Below are 17,453 nucleotides of genomic sequence, written 5' to 3' on the forward strand. Positions count from 1 at the left end.
TGGGTTTTATGTGAAATACTCTCTGAAGAGCAGAAGAATGTCTCCTTTACAGGAGTATCATTAGCCAGAGAGGTACCTGCCCCAAACATTCACCACCTTCCAAAGCAAAGGATGGGAAAAGTCTCACCATATGTTCTGAGAAGCCCCCTACCCCTGCTCCCTGCAGTGTCTTGCAGGATTCAGGAAGCCCTCCAGGAAAGACATTCCCATTTCCTTCTCATTCTCTTGATCTGTTGTTTTTCTATAGCCTGGGTTACCCAGAGCAGAGCCTGACAGAAACGTTTATGTGAGAGAAGTTTCTTTGAAAGGGTGATTCCAGGCAGCAGAGCTGAGGACAGAGAGAGCAGGAAGGAAAGAAAGCCAACATCAGGATGCATTTTCATTCTCCAGTGAGTCCTCACCCTGAGGCCACTTAAATCTCATGGAATTAGGGGACCAACTGTTCCTTTCTGACCTGGACTTGATCCATGACCTGGCCTCGTCACCTTCTGTGTTCTTCTGTCCTCCTCATCCAAGTCACGTATTAACTCAGACTCAATGAGATCTGAAAACAGAATTTTGAAAGAGGAGTAATTTCTGCCAAACGTCACTCAGTTTCTCTACATCTCTGTTCTATAAAAGAAATTCCAGTTTCCTTCATTCTTTTTACAGCATGTGGCCTCTTGTACACTGGGTCTCATTTACCATAATCACCTGTGCTTCCTAGTGTTCTTTCCTGGCTATTAATAAAGGATTTCTAATTCCATTTGGAGTTTCACCTGCTTATTTCTAGAAGTTGACAAGGAGGGCCACACATTTGCATGAAACTGTTTTTCTCATGTTCTTTTACCTGCCCGGGTTCCCCACATTGATATTACTGCCCCCACAAAGCCACATGAGGGGGATCCTTCAACACCATCACCATGGATATTTGGTTTCTCTTCCACTCCAGCCAAAAAGAATTCTGTCATGCAAACTCATGCCAGGAAGGTCCATTTCAGGAAACATGCCAGGACTCACTTGAAGATAATTTCCAGGTCCCTCCTCCATCTGTCTTCTCTGGTATCCTTTCTCTGTGTGCTCATCTTTAGCTGTGAAACATTCTGGAAATGGCGAGGTCCCTTCAGGCTAGATTTAGAGTACCCTTGTTCCTCCACTATGCTTTCTGGTGCCTTTTCTACTTATTCGGCTCCAGGGAAAAAAGTTTCTATTGAATGCACAAAACATGAAACACTTTTTCCCTTAGAGCAACAGATTCAAAGAAATACAAAGAAGGAGAGAAGAGGCAACTCACATTTATAAGCAACAGATGAGAAATGGAGGCTCAGGGAGTGCCCTGACCTGCCCACGCTTACCCATATGGAGCCAGTATGTAATGTAAGCCAGGGATTTCCTAACCAAGAATCAATCTCTCCCTCTCTCCTCCTCCGTCTTTTTTCTCTCTCTCCCTTTCTGTTTTATTCACTCTTTCTCTTTTTCTCTCCCTGTCTCTCCCTATCTCTCCCTCTTTTCTCTCTCCCTCCCTCTCTCTCCTCTCCTCTTTTTCTGTCCCTCCTTCTCTCTCCCTCCCTCCTCTTTCTTCCTCCCTCCCTTTCCCTCTCTGTCCCTCTCTCCGTTCCCCTCTCTCCATTGCCCTCTTCCTCTCTCACTCCCCTCCCCTCCCCCTCTCTCCCCTGCAGTAGATTTCTTCCTGGTCTTTTAGCCTCCACTCATGCAGCTAAATCCAGTTTTCTGTGATTACTGTGTTGGCATCTCAGGTAAGATTTGAATATAACACTAGCTCCATTTTCCCTGTGTCTACTTCCTTTCCTGTTTTTCTTTAAGCTGACTGTAAGCCTAGATTGCCTTCCCCATTGCACTGGCAGATTACCTGCCCCGGCTGTCTCTGTGGAAACCACTGGTGAGGTGTGATCAGAGCGCGGTGCACCCTGTCAAGTGTCTCCAAAGGAAACCAAGCTCACACGGCCTGCGTTCTCTTTCTTGTGTCCAACCAAGACTCGCACACAGGAAATTCTCTTTCTATATCTTGCTTTATATGCATTCCCAAGTGATATTGTTCTTACTGTAGAAATCAAAACTTGGAGAGACCCTACAGCCATTGTGTCTGCCTCTTCTGTTTTAAAGGTAATGAAAAGGAGATTAAGCAACAAGCACAGGCTCTCACAGCCTTTCCCTAGATCACAAAAGTTAAGGATGGGCCAGGCGCGGTGGCTTACGCCTGTAATCCCAGCACTTTGGGAGGCCGAGGCGGGTGGATCACGAGGTTGAGAGATCGAGACCATCCTGGTCAACATGGTGAAACCCCGTCTCTACTAAAAATACAAAAAATTAGCTGGGCATGGTGGCATGTGCCTGTGATCCCAGCTACTCAGGAGGCTGAGGCAGGAGAATTGCCTGAACCCAGGAGGCGGAGGTTGCGGTGAGCCGAGATCCCGCCATTGCACTCCAGCCTGGGTAACAAGAGCAAAACTCCGTCTCAAAAAAAAAAAAAAAAAAAGTTAAGGATGGAGCCAAGAACTTCAGGGCTCCCCAACGGAGTTTCTCCTAGTAGATTTCACTGCCTTTGCGTGGATCCTTCACGTTGAAAACACCTGCTCCCCTGATCCCAGCTATTTAATATAGTTTCTGTCAGGAATGTTCGCCCCACATATGAAAGAGTTGTTCGGTCTTTGAGGAGACACCTTATGATTACACAAACCACCACTCCCTTCTGCATTCTCATCCCTAACACATTATCCCTACAGATTTCCAGGAGACACCCAGAGGTTTTTGCCTATGTGAAATTAGCAACAGTAAATGCTGAAGTCCTAATTAAATAAACGTGAGTTAAAAGCCAGTCGCTGCTAAGATGGTGCAGGTGTTCCCGTGCCCACGTTTCATAAATGATTGCTGAATCTACAATTCCTCTAAAGTGGATGGGAATGCTTCCATCTTTCAGACTGGAGCATATTATACACGGTTAAAATTCCTCCCAGGCCGTCCAGTGAATCCCTTCCGGAGTCATCTCCACATTCAGACGCCTTGTAAACAACAGAGAGCAATACTCACGCTTTCTAAAAGCTGTTTTTTCTCCTCAGCAGGGGCAGCGAGTGAGGGCCCACCAACCTTGGAGAAGCTGGGATTCCATCTTCAAGGTGGCTACTGCCCTCTAGTGTTGGTACGGGAATAAAGCAAAAGGTATACCTGGTTGAATCAAAACCCAACCTTGCAATGCTTTTCCATTAGTGACGTGTCTCAGCAGCCTTGGCAGGAGCTCGGAAAATACCATCAGATAAGGATACAGCAATGGGACTGGCTTGTTGTGGCTCCCAAGGTTTTCGTTTGTTTGTTTGTTTGTTTGTTTCGAGACAGTCTCACTCTGTCACCCAGGCTGGAGTGCTTTCTCTTTCTTGGGTCCAACCAAGACTCACACACCGTCTCAGCTCACTGCAACACTCCACCTCCCAGGTTCAGGGAATTCCCTTGCCTCAGCCACCCAAGTGGCTGGGACCACAGGCACACACCACCACACCCAGCTAATTTTTGTATTTTTAAAAGAGATGGGGTTTCACCATGTTGGTCAGACTGGTCTCAAACCCCTGACCTCAAGTGATCTACCTGGCTTGGCCTCACAAAGTGCTAGGTTTACCGGCGTAAGCCACCACACCCGGCATCCACCTTTTTTTTTTTTTTTTTTTTAAACGCAGTTTCGCTCTTGTTGCCCAGGCTAGAGTACAATGGCGCGATCTCGACTCACCGCAACCACCGCCTCCCGGGTTCAGGCAATTCTCCTGCCTCAGCCTCCCGAGTAGCTGGGATCACAGGCATGCACCATCGTGCCCAGCTAATGTTTTGTATCTTTAGTAGAGACGGGGTTTCACCATGTTGACCAGGATGGTCTCAATGTCTTGACCTCGTGATCCACCCGCCTTGGCCTCCCAAAGTGCTGGGATTACAGGCTTGAGCCACCGCGCCCGGCCCCAAGCTTTCTATTCAGCAAACTCACATTAGTACTTCCTTCCGTACTTGTTAAAGTGCTGAAATGCTTCCATACCAGTTAGCAAAGGCCACCACCCTCAGCACCGTGACCTCAAGCATCAGCACTCCAGAACCAGGTCTCTCCTCCAGAGCCCCCAGATCTCTCCATCACCCAGTTACTAAAGTTTTAAAGCTCAGCAAGGCAGAAGCCACCAAGACCCAGACCCAGAGCTACAGCTGCAGTGTTAGATTGCCTTTGAATCAATCTGGGAATTCACTCTTTTAAATATGACACTTTATTGCTCCTCAGCATTCAACTCTTGTGCTCATTCATCTGTCTATTCATCCTCTAGTGAGACCTACTATGTATCAAATACTGTGTTAGTCACAATGCATAGGGGGAAACGAGGGTCATCCTAGGTCACAATCTCATGGGAACCTCTATGGTTAAGACGGTATCTACAATGACTTGGTCCAGTGGCCCAGAAACATCTGCAGCTGATGACCCAGCCTGCTTTTGGAAGAGTATGGCATAGGTATACCATACTCTATGCCAGGTCATGACGGTTCAGACCTTGGCTCTAACTCTGAAAACAAACTGAGCATTCCAAATCCAAATCCAAAAGTCAAAAATCCAAAATGCTCCCAAATTGAAAACTTTTTTAGCACCAACAAAATGCTGCAAGGAAATGCTGACTGGAGCATTTCAGATATCAAATGCTCAGACTTGGGATGCTTAACTGGTAGGAATGATGCCAATATCCCAAAATCTTTAACAATCTGAAATCCAAAACACTTCTGGTCCCAGGAATTTGGGATGAGAAATAATCTGTAGCTGTTTGGCCTTTGGCAAGTTACTTTGCCTGTGTTCCAGTTTCCCCATTTCTAAAAGGAAGAAAATGACACTAACTCATTAGGTTATTATAAGGGTTGAAGGAGATAGGCTTTAAAAGTCTTCATCGCAGTGCTTGCCATTGAGTAAATTTCATGTGCCTTTGCTAAATATCTAGATCACAATGTATTAAAGATTAAACTGTATTCACCAATCACCAGATCAACTGTTACTAATATGTTTGTTTGTTTTGTTTTTGAGATGGAGTCTAGCTCTGTCACCCAAGCTGGAGTGCAGTGGGGCCATCTTGGCTCACTGCAACTTCCACCTCCCAGATTTAAGCCATTCTCCTGCCTCAGCCTCCTGAGTAGCTGGGACTACAGGCATATGCCACCATGCCCAGATAATTTTCCATATTTTTAGTAGAGATGGGGTTTCACCATGTTAGCCAGGATGGTATCCATCTCCTGATTTCGTGATCCACCCTCCTAGGCCTCCAAAAGTGCTAGGATTGCAGGCATGAGCCACCGCGCCCAGCCTGTTGCTACTATTTTAATATACCTAAGAACAAAAAAGGCATCAGTAATCAGAGAAATTCCACTACCCAGTGATAGTCAGATGGAAAAACAACTAAAGGGAGAGAGAAATGAGAGCATGAAAACTATGAAGAGAGAACAAAAGTGGGTTTTTCATTTCACACTTTCAGATGAGTTTAGTAATTTGGTGGCTGCGTTCACTACACATGAATTATTTACAGGCTGCAGGAAGCAGAAAACTTCCTTTTCAAAGTTTCCTTTCTTGTTAAATAATAAGTGTGCCAATAACTTCCTTAAGCCCTATCCTGTGTAGCTGTTAGACATGCCGTGCTTACAGGCACGTAGTACATTCTATGTCCTTGTACTTTAAGGACATATCTGTGCTGGACGTGCTCATGGGCATGTCCCAGCTCTCCATTGCTTTTACCTGTTTAGAAAAGTTTTAGATTGTTAGCTAATAAAATTTTAGTTTATATTGTGAGATCTGGCTCCAGCCAATGGAGATCAGACAGAGCAAAAAGGAAGATCCCAAATGCAGAAGGGACACATTTGTTTTCCATCGTTCATTGTACACTAATGGCATGATGGCTAGCAAGAGTACCCATCCTGCAGTCCAGAAGGTAATAATTGCATTGCTGAAAGATCCTCTGTCTCAGTGCTCATTTTTCTTCACGGCACCAAGCATCTATTTTCAACATCTATTTCAAACACAGACTCATATGAAAACTCTACATGGATATACGGTTCAAGCTCTATCCGATCAGTTGCCAAGTCATTGTAAACTGGCTAATGGGTCCCTTTGCCTATCACCTGCAGCCTCCTTTTCTTTTTATTTATTTATTTTTTATTTATTATTTTTTTTTATTTTTTAATTTTTTATTGGATTTTAGGTTTTGGGGTACATGAGCAGAGCATGCAAGACAGTTGCGTAGGAACACACATGGCAGTGTGCTTTTCTTTCCTTCTCCCCTTCACCCACATTTGGCATTTCTCCCCAGGCTATCCCTCCCCACCTCCCCCTCCCACTGGCCCTCCCCTTTTCCCCCCAATAGACCCCAGTGTTTAGTACTCCCCTTTCTGTGTCCATGTGTTCTCATTTTTCATCACCCACCTATGAGTGAGAATATGCGGTGTTTCATTTTCTGTTCTTGTGTCAGTTTGCTGAGGATGACGTTCTCCAGATTCATCCATGTCCCTACAAACGACACAAACTCATCATTTCTGATTGCTGCATAATATTCCATGGTGTATATGTGCCACATTTTTCCAATCCAGTCTATCATCAATGGGCATTTTGGTTGATTCCAGGTCTTTGCTATTGTAAACAGTGCTGCAATGAACATTCATGTATTTCATGGCTCACAACCTGTGGCCATCCAACACAATCCCAGCTCAGTTAGCACTGACACCTCATAGAAAACCCAGATGTGGAGGTGGAAACATCTTTCCCGGGGATACTGGGGTTCTCACCCCATGAACTAATGTCCCTCTTGCATTTCTGGCCCCATCTCTTCTTCCACATAACATTTTCTGTAAAACTGATGAGGTAAAAACAGATCAGGTCTGCAGAAAATGGGCAAGTGCTTCATTTCTTTTACCTGGTTTATAAAAATAAAAAATTGGTACACTCCTCAAAGAAGGAAAAAAAAAACAGGAGGCAGCAACCACATTTGGAAATCCACAGCTGACAAGTAAACTAGTAACAATCCTTTTACAAACGAAAGGTGCATTTTGCAGGTTGTAAGGTGATCGTACTCGGTGATTATGGCCAATTTTATGTCCATCTCACACACTCACTGTGAGTGGAATGAGGCGGGAGGCAGAAACTGTGACCAGTTTTTTTATCGTGTGTCCCCAGGGCTTGGCACAGGGACTGGCCCACGGTTGGGGCTCAATAAAGATTTGCTGAATGAATGGATGGATGGTTAAATACTAATCTTTTTATGTTTAAAATGACCCTTCCATTCATTCTAGTAAAGCCACCATGGGAATAGTCAATGGCCCCAGGGAATAGAGTGTTTGCCACATTGTCCCAATTCCCAGACTGAAGGCATCCCCAGAATTGTCATGAGAGCATTGCCTGAGGCCTCGTCCCCCACTTCTGGTGTTACATGTAACCCGAGCCACATCATTTAACCTCTTGAGGCCCCCATATTGCAAATAAAAAGTGGAAGAAAGTGATTCTTGATGTTTCTCCCAGCTGGTTTAATCAATTTAGAAATACAGAAGAGACCTTAGTGCTGAGAATAATCTCTAACCCCAGTTCTTGGCTGTGGAGGGTTAAAGGGGTGAGGCTCTCACCTAAGAACCAGTTCTTAAGGGTTTCTTACAGTTATTTTTATTACTTAGTCTTAATGAACACTAGGTGGCCTGGATCACTGGTTTGGGGGTTATGTGTTACATGACCTCAGGCTAATGTACTACAAACTTCACAGACAGGTACACCTCTTTCACTAATTATTTTTAATAAAACAAAAGATCAAAAATCAGTATCAGAAGATGACACGATACAGTTGAGACTATGGGAAGCAACTACTTCCAAGCTGGGCATCATAAAATACATCCTCATGAACTGCGAACAGATTTGCTAAACAAAGGAGAGCCTCACCCCTTTAACCCTCCACAGCCAACATCAGGAGTCTCCTGGGGTAGAACAGGAAATGAAAAAGAAGTGCATGGCAAGAATACTTTCCATTATCCCCCAATGACCTGCCACAGGGACTATTTTTAAAGACGCATTTATCTCGGCAGGGGTGACAGCATTTAAAAAGCAGTCAGGTACCTGTGCTAGACAATCCCTCATGAGAAAAGTCTGCAGAGCTGGGCTGCACCCTCCTTTCCAAAGCCTGAGTGATGGATGAGATGGGAACTGCCCTTCAATGGTTAGGTGGCTGGTTTAAAGAACTGAAAAGATAATGCAGAAGTGAGAGCTTGGAAACCAAATGGAGTTAACTCCCAAATTATTGCAGCCACCCCAGCACTCCAAAGTTAATCCAATTTTAAATTTACAAGATCCATCTTAACTAGACATGCAGGCTCTAACTGTCCTGTGAATTTCTTAAGCGGTAGCTGCTCCATGAATTGTTATCATTCCATTAAAGAATAATGTTTTAGATGTGGTAATCCCAGATTCACACAATTCTCTTTTATGAACCTACCCACTGTATTCATATGGAAGGCAAATTACAGCTATATTACATCAAGCTTTTTATTATTGGCACAGCATTGTTAGGTAACTCCTATAACACACCGAGAGAAAGATTAATACACAGTGGCATATATATTTGGAGGAATCAGGGTGTCAAGTCAGAGTGAACGTGTCTTCTCTCCCTGTATAGAAAAAACAAAGGGAAAGGTGTGAATAAAAAGGTGAGGGTGGGCAGAAGGAGAGTAAACATTTTAACCATTAAAACCGATCTCAAATCGAGGGTGGTAAAGTGTTGTAAGATTTACCTCGGCCAACCTGTTACAGGAGGAAAATTACACAAAGATGTCCGAAGCTGTCATAGGACCTAAGCATTTCCCCAAAACGGAGAAAACTCTTGAGGTAGCCATTATGAGTCTGTTTTAAACTTTTGGAGATCTCTGACAGGAAAAACGTGGCACTTTGCAGCCGTTGAGAGCATTGCAAATCAACTCAAAGTAGTTCCTGCAGGCTGATCTTCATCTGGCCAGGGCAGGCTCACTCTCCTCTCCATTGTCAGAAGTTCTGATGTTGTTCCTCTTCCATGCAGCCAAGACAGTCTATTGCTGACCTTCATCGGAGTGGCTTGTCCTCAGTTTCTCCCCAACCCACCCCTGTTTATGTTCAAAATTGGATTTCAGGAAAGAATTATCTTATTCACTGAAGACAAGCATATTTGGCATCCACTACACCCCCTAACTCCCACTCCAATGGACTGTTTCAAAAGCCCTGGAAACATAGCAGAGATTTCTCATGAGACCTGACCATCCTAATGAATATACATTGCATTTTACCGCTAAAGCAAACAAAAAGGTATTTACACTTAGAAGAACTGTGGCTATGCCTCCCCATCCTTCCCTCAGTCCCCATGTTGTCCGATTCTTGCCTACAAAGAGTACGAGAGGCCACTGAACACATCTCACGTTGTTTTTGGGGGAGTGGTGAAGTCAAATGCCAGCTTGGAAGATGATGAACTTGAGTTTCACAAGTCATCTGTGTAAGAGTGAAAAGTAACTACTCACTCCACCTGCACAAAGAAAAGTGCCTGAATTATGTGGACTGCACAGCATGAGTTTGTTAAGTGTGTCATCCCCACAGAAAGTTAAATGGCTGTAAGAAATTGTGCTTGCGTTTCATTTGATCAGACCTCATTTCCTGGGACCTCAAACGCCAAGTTCTCCCAAAATATGGCTAAAATGCTGGCAGTATTTGCAGATACCAGTGTGGAAATTAAACCCAAATAAAGTTATATACAAGCTTAGTTTACAGAATATCTATCTCATTAAGGAAAGCCTAAGACACTTAAGGGAAAAGTAGATCTCTATAGATGTTGCTCAGAATTTGGCTTTCTATATCAGAGTATCTTCAATGCTACCATGCCAATTTTCAAGTTGAAAATATGATAGGTGATACTTTTAAATGCAAAAATATGTGTATCCTATTCTTCAAGCCCAATCTTCATATAATGACTCTAATTTCCAGCTAAGCTGATTCGTTAAGTTGTTGGGCTCCAAGGAACTTTATGGAGGAGGTTGGGTGTTTCTTACCCTCTAATTCCTTTTGAAATGCAAATAAGTCCTTGCACTTCACGTAGAGAAATGATGCTCCTCACTTAGTGTGTGCACTCATGCACTCACTGGAGAATCCTCTCCCTGCCTTGGTCTGGGAAGACCTCAAGTTAAACACGCAGCTCTGTGATTCTAAGTGTGACTCAGGGCATACCCCAAATCAGTCACCTGAGTTACAAACAAATTGACAGCTGAAGTGGATCCTAAACTAGGGGTCACAAAGTCAACTTCTCCTTCTGTGCTATCCAAGGTGTCCTCTGGACAGTGACAGGCAGGAAGTGTGGATGCATTTTAGTGTCCTGGACCGGGTTCTTTCTACCTTTCCTTTTCCCATAGGTTGTTCACCTCAGGACCTGTTCTCAAGTCTCTGGCAGTCGAAGGGCAATCAGGCCACCCCCAACCAGAGAGGCAGCAGCCAGAATGATGGGGACCACTTTAGTTATCCCAACAAAGGAAGCGAAGATAGTGTTTCCCAAGATGGTGCCAAATTTGCATAATCCATTGAGAATGCCAAAGGCTGTTGCCCTGTAAAAGAAGAGGAATGGAAATATTCTGACATTCTGAACCTCATTCGATGAACAGGACTGAACTCTTTCTTTTCCTTATTGTAGGGGGAGGAGGGGTGCAAGGGATTTTTTTCCCCTAAATATAAAAATAACACATTCTCATTGTAGTTAAATTTGTAAATACAGAATAATATAAAGATGCATGGTTACCTAACCTCTTCACGGAGAGACACTCACCTCTATTAACATTTTGAAGTATTTTCTTCAAGTGTTTTCCGTTTTTTTTTTCAAAGATATCTATTTTAAAATTTTTTACAAGTAGTACATGCTTACTATGTAGTACATGCTTACTAAGAAAATCGTGAAAGGATGAAGTATGCAAAGCAGAAAGTGTAAGTGTTCCCCCTTTATCACTCTCAACACTCCTGAAGCAGAGACTGCCAGTTACCCCAATAGCAATTTTCCAATTGTAGGACTACATTTCCCAGACCCCTTTGCTGTGAGCATGGCCATGTGACTTGGTTTTGGCCAATGGGATGTAAGTACAAGTGACAGCAGTCCCAAGAAGCTTCCTTAAGAGTTGTCGTGGGTGGGCCTTTTGCTCTGTTCCCCTTCATTCTTTTCCTTCTACCCTGCTTCTTGATGGAACACGGATGGTTTCATTTTGGACCATAATGAGTCTATGCAAGGAAAAACCATGACATAGAAAGAACCTGCACCACCCACTCTAGACTTAATCAGGATAGAAAAATGTAGTGCTTAAATTTCTTAAGGCCACAGTTATTTGAGGTTTCTGTCAGCCATGGCAAAACCTAATCCCAATTATGGTCTTTCAATCACACTTCCCAGTGAGAACTATTACTAACCACTTATTCTCTCATGACCCCATCTGTATGCAGAGGCAATATTCCCAATACTACCTCTCCCCAACTGAAATAAAATGTTTATTTCTCATACCACCAGTTTATTAAGAATGTGGGTATATTTTTGTACTAAATACTCTTCTTTTATTTTTGTCTATAACTGTACTGCACAGTAGCTTTCTAATCAACAACCCAGTTCTTTTTGTTTTAGTATTTTTGTTTTCATATTTTCTTGGATCTTTTAACGTGTACTTTTTCAAATAAACTTTTTTAAGTTCCCCGAGGGAAAAAACCTTGCTGAATTTTGAACCAACTCTTTTATGTTAAAAAAAAAAAAAAAAACTAAATGAAATGTGACATTTTTGTAAGATTGAATCTTCCTATCCAAAATTAGATATATCTTGTCTCTTATATATGTATATTTATACATATAAAATAATATATACTAATTATATGTTATATATTATCATAATTATATATAAATATATAATTTATAAATATATACATTATCTGAGACAGGGCCTGTCTCTGTCACCCAGGCTGGAAGGCACTGCTGTGATCCTCGTTCACTGTAACCTTGAACCACCCGGGCTCTAGCAGTTCTCCACCTCAGCCTCCTGAGTAGCTAGGACTACAGGCACATGCCACCATGCCTGGCTAATTTTCTAATATTTTTTGTTGAGATGGGGTCTCACTATACTGCCCAGGCTGATCTTCAACTCCTGGCTTCAAGCAATCCTTTTGCCTCGGCCTCCCAAATCACTGAGTTGGCATAAATTTATCTTCTCTTATACATCTTCTTTCATATCTCTTAGTAAAGCTTTATGGTTTTCTTCATATGAGTGTTTCACTTGTCAAGTGGATCCCTAATTATTTTATGATGTCTGCTGTTATTAAGTGGATTTCAAAAGCATCTTTAACTTTTTAAATATATTTTAAAACCTATACCTAATTTAGTTTTACCACTGACCACTTGACTAAATTGTCTGTCTCTAGTAGTCCCATTAGTTAATTCTCTTTTTGTAAAATTACATCATATTCATTTGTCCTCCTGTTATTTTGTGTAAAACTTAGCAGTTCTTTGATTCAGATGAGAGGTTCTTTGGCTTCAAATATAATGTGTTGTGCTCCTCTTTTGTTATCTATACCCCAATACCTCTGCTGCCAATTGTGGAACTATTTATTATTCAGGGGTTTTTTTGCAGAATTTTGTTTACCCACATTCCTTACCTCCTCACATTCCTTTCTGACCATAGGACCTCTTAACTTTTTTTCTTAAAATTCACAATTCCCCCTCCACGAAGAGAAGCAATTACTAGGTAATTGCCTTGACCCTATGCTTTTAAACTGGGCCTCTTCTCATATGTGACCTGTGCAGATTAATTGTAACCCCTGGGCATCCCTGCCACATTGTCTGCCGATTCCCTGGACTTCATGCTGCCTCTTGAGCTTTATTTCTCTCTATACCCCCACGCTGTTCCAGTTCTTCATCTTTTCACTTTGTCTTCCACTGGCAGGTCTGTTCTCTCTTGTAGATACACAACACATGTGGTGTTGCCAACTTTCCACCCTTATTTCCTTCTCTTGGACATAGTTTGCTTTCATCCTTTGCTTCTTGCTATCCTTCCCACCCTACAAAGCCCTAGCCTGCCAACTTCCAGGTCCATGCTATCACCTGTGCAGGAGAAACTCAACATAAGAGACATCTGGTTCAAGGAACAGCAGAAAGACCATGATGGCCATGCAAGGCAGGGGATTTACGGAGTAGGTAGACTCCTGGCCCAAACGAGTCCCCAAGGAAAGCCCGGGGAAGAACAGACCTCTGGCTGGTGGGATACAGCTCCACTGTCATCACATCCAGAGCATTCCAGGCTGCAATGCTTGTCCCACAGAACAGGCGCTGCCAGTCGATCATTGCAGACTCACCGTTGCCAAAAAAAAAAAAAAAACCAGAAAGAAGCAGCAGACTGCAGAGATGAGCATGGAGCCACCTGCAGAGGGAGATCAAGGGTAAAAAAAAAAAACATGAGGCCTGTGTCTTGCACAAGTCTGTCACCCACATTCTCCCATCCTTATTGGTACACCTGAAGCCAAAGCTGCCTGAAGTATTTTGGGTTCATCCTCCACACAGAGAGAGCACAGCTGGAACCCTCACAGGGCACCCCAGCCATGGTATTAGTGCCCTCTGTGTGCGTCGGATCACCAGACTTCAGGAGGATTCTGAAGTCACACTCTAAGGTGCTGCCCAGCTCAGAATGACTGGGGATAGAGCAGATAGGGGCATTTGTCAAGAATCTGTTATGTACCAGACATTGTTTTAGGTGCTTGAGCTGTATCAGTATTGGCCAAAAAAAAACTTCAGTCTTGATTTGAAACCAGGCTATCAAAGAGATCTCTGTTCTTTGTTTATGTTGTTCAATGCAGTATTCACAATAGACAAAATATGGAGTCAACCTAAGTGGCCATCAACAGATGATCAGATAAAGAAAATGTGGTTTACATACACAGTGGGGTACTATTCAGACTTTTAAAAAGAAAAGAATTCTGGCAGGCACAGTGGCTTATGCCTATAATCCCAGCACTTCCAGCCAATGTGGGCAGATCACTTTAGGTCAGGAGTTCGAGACCAAACTGACCAACATGGTGAAACCCTGTCTCCACTAAAAGTACAAAAATTAGCCAGACATGATGGTGCACACCTGTAATCCCAGCTACTCAGGAGGCTGAGGCACAAAAATCGCTTGAACCTGGGAGGCAGAGGTTGCAGTGAGCTGAAATGGCATCACTGCACTCCAGCCTTGGTGACAGAGCAAGACATTGTCTCAAAACAAAAAGAAAAAAAAAAAAGAAAGCTATTCTGCCATTTATGACAACATGGATGAACCTGGAAAACATGCTGGTAGGTGAGATAAGCCACGCACTGAAACGTACATCATCTCACTATTTGAGATCTACTCCCAAGCATGGTGACTACGATTACTGACAAAGCATTGTATATTTCAAAACTGTTAAGAGAGTAAATTTCAAAGACTCTCACCACAGACACTTGTATGTGTGGTGACAGACATGTTAATTAGCTTGACTTAATCATTCCACATCACATACATACATCAAAACATTATATTGTACCCCATCAAAATACACAATTATAATTTGTCCATTGAAAATTAAAAAACAACTTTTTTTAAAAATCCATTCTCATAGAGCTTATAACCTTGATGTCTGGATGCCTCACAGCCCTTACACAGCTGACAGGAGATCCCATCCAAAGAAGAAAGTCAACGCTGCCAAAATCCAGTAATTGTAGCCCTCGGGGAGCCTGGCATGCAAGCTCCAAGTCCAAGGTGGAAGCAGAGCATGTCAGAACAAGTTGCAGACCAGAAAAGTGACCAGCAATAAGGCAGAAATAGGGTGAGCAGAAAGGTAGAAAGGAAGCAGGTCTCAATCAACCAACCGGGACACAGGGCACGAGCACCCCACCAGGCACCAGCACCCTGTGGGAGGAAGGTAGTGCAGTTGGCAAGAAACCAGAGGCCAATCTAGCCTCCATAGGAAACACTTCCCCAGGGATGGGCCTCGGCCCAGAGTGTTACCCTCAGACCTGGGGCTGTGAGACTAGTGCCAATCCTTGCTGATGAGCTAGGAAATGATAACTGCCCACTCTGGGAACCAGTAGGGCTGTGAGCAGGTGCCTGGTAACCTTTTTCCAAAGGCTGAAAGAGAGCTAGGATGGGGGAAACTGGCATCTACAGGACCCCAAGTGCTCTCTGAGCAATACCTGCTACATTCATGCATCCTTCAGAGGGGCCAGCCGTGGGGCTCGGCTTACAATAAATGCTGGCAAACACTTGTTAACCATAAAACATTATCATCTGACAAATCAACTAATAGTCAGGGAGGCCTTCCTCTGTTAAGTGTTCCCACTTTAAGTCCCCAGGGCCCACTGTACTTCCACTTCCATAGTTCTTATTCCTCTTATAATTGGGAGGCTTGGGTGGAAATGCCAGCTTACTTACTACCTGTGTGACCTCGAGTGAGTTGCTTCACCTTTCTGTGAGCTGTCTCACTGTCCCCATCTCTAAAATGGTGATTAAAATAGTGCCTACCTCATAGAGTTATTGTGAGAGTTCAATGTGCTAATATTTATAAAATGCCTGGTACACAGCCTGACCTGCTATAGCAAGCATGTCTTAGTGTTTAGGTAAGTGAAGTTTCTAGTGGAAGTCTGCCTCTCCCTATGGGTCATTGCTCCTTAATCAAAGGGATATTGTCTGTCTCAACTACTGCTGCATTCCCACTGCCTCCCACACAGCCTTGAGAGAGTAAGTACTGCATAAATACATGCTATTGAATGAATAAATGAGTGGATAACAGCCTAATCAGGAAAACTTCTACTCCACTGATAACAAGAAATGACTTGCACTCCACAAAGAGCAGATTAAGCAGAATACAAATGTGCTTACAGATTTTCTAGCAGAGTTGGTCTGAGAGTTGGGGATAAGACTATTTCAAAGTGGTTCCCCCATGTCACATATCCTAGTGGAATAGGCATTAACTGAGCACCTCGTCTTTACCATGCACTGCCAATATCAGTCAACCTACTGCATGTCGGGCCCCTTACTAAACACTGAAGGGTAGAGAGACAAAGAAGGTCCTGTCTGAGGTCTTCACAAGCTTGCCTCTAGCTCTGAAACAAAACAGAGACATTAATAAGGAAGTAGACTAGAAAGAATGATTAAATATTAGTTCCAGATCTCTCATCCAGGAGCATGCCTTTATTTAGCATTACAGGAATTGTTTTGATCTGGGATGTATTCATGATGATAAGATAGGCTTCAGGGGTGAGGGAAAGGATGTCCACGGTCTCACTGTCCCACGGTTCCTGTGCCCAGCCACCCACCAATTTCATGAGGGAGCATGTGGCAGGTCCTTAGGTTGTAGGCCGTCCTCATCCACATGGGCACCCGCCCCACCCTTATAACCCTGCCTCCCCCAGAACTTTCTCGGCAGCTTCAAGACCAGACCAGAGAATCCACTGGTCAACTCTGGGACTCATAAGGCTAGTAATAAATGACAGAAGTGTCACCTGTCTGCTCTCACACCCCTTATCTCATTGAGGCAAACAGAGGTATTATTTTAACAATGGAAATGGAAGCTCAATGAAGTAAAGGAACTTGGGTCAACACATAAAACTAATCTTGGAATAGATGGGGCCGCCTGACTCCCAGCCAAAGTTTTTTTTGTTGTTTTTTTGTTTTGTTTTACTTCTTGCTTTTTGGATTTTTTTTTCTTTTTTTGACATGGAGTTTTGCTCTTGTTGCCCAAGCTGGAAGCTAGAGTGTAGTGGTGCTATGTCGGCTCACTGCAACTTCCACCTCCCAGGTTCAAGCAATTCTCCCATCTCAGCCTCCCAAGTAGCTGGGATAACAGGTGCGCACCACCATGCCTGATCTTTTGGGTTTTTTTTTTTTTTTTTTTTTGCATCCTTAGCAGAGATGAAATTTCACCATGTTGGCCAGGCTGCTCTCAAACTGCTGACCTCAGGTGATCTTCCTGCCTTAGCCTCCCAAAGTGCTGGGATTACAGGCGTGAGCCACAACACCTAGCCCTGAACCAAACTTTTTTTCAGATGCCAACTTATAGTGTCTTCTGCCGAAAGCCTGATGCTTGGGGCTAACCTAGGGAAAAGGCCATCTTCCTCCATTCTATTCAGTTCAGAAGCATTGCTGAGTGAACTCCTATTACAGGCACTGCACTGGACACAGGGGTTATGGAAATGAGTAAGCATTTTCCCTTCCCCTGGGGCTTCACGACTAACCAGGCACTGCCTCTAACAGAGGAGAGCACGAAGTCTGCCATACCTAAGAGATGATTCCACCCTCACCACAAGATTAAAAAGCTGAAGTCACAGGCATTTCTCATGCTTGCCATGCTGAATATGCATGCTACTATTTATAATAGCGATATTCAGTATGAGCCAAACGCCAGAAAAGAATTCCTTCCTATGAAAACCTCATCAATTTCGTCT

The 17,453-nt window shown here is 43.5% G+C and overlaps 1 protein-coding gene and 1 long non-coding RNA gene across 18 annotated transcripts in view; both read right to left on the minus strand.

The window, feature by feature from the left end:
* The window catches only part of LOC118148813 (uncharacterized), a 69,722-nt gene extending 66,612 nt beyond the window's left edge, over positions 1-3,110 (minus strand). Inside the window, exons 1-2 of the long non-coding RNA XR_013529478.1 lie at positions 3,028-3,110; positions 455-544 (exon numbers count right to left, since the gene is read on the minus strand). This is a non-coding gene — a long non-coding RNA (uncharacterized LOC118148813). The remainder of the gene's footprint in view (positions 1-454; positions 545-3,027) is intronic.
* A 3,227-nt stretch (positions 3,111-6,337) lies between these two features.
* The window catches only part of LOC103791242 (uncharacterized), a 101,173-nt gene continuing 90,057 nt past the window's right edge, over positions 6,338-17,453 (minus strand). For 10 of the 17 annotated variants that reach the window (XM_078356166.1, XM_078356160.1, XM_078356167.1 and 7 more), the window contains 3 exons: positions 13,246-13,416; positions 8,758-10,581; positions 8,499-8,634 (listed from right to left, as the gene is read on the minus strand). The gene's annotated coding sequence lies outside the window, so the exon portion shown is untranslated. Of the gene's footprint in view, positions 6,500-8,086; positions 8,209-8,462; positions 10,582-13,245; positions 13,417-16,046; positions 16,113-17,453 lie in introns of those variants that run through there. The other 7 variants (XR_013529476.1, XR_013529472.1, XR_013529473.1 and 4 more) reach the window with 7 other exon arrangements.

This window comes from Callithrix jacchus, chromosome 18 (assembly GCF_049354715.1).
Source record: "Callithrix jacchus isolate 240 chromosome 18, calJac240_pri, whole genome shotgun sequence".
Classification (NCBI taxonomy): Eukaryota; Metazoa; Chordata; class Mammalia; order Primates; family Cebidae; genus Callithrix; species Callithrix jacchus.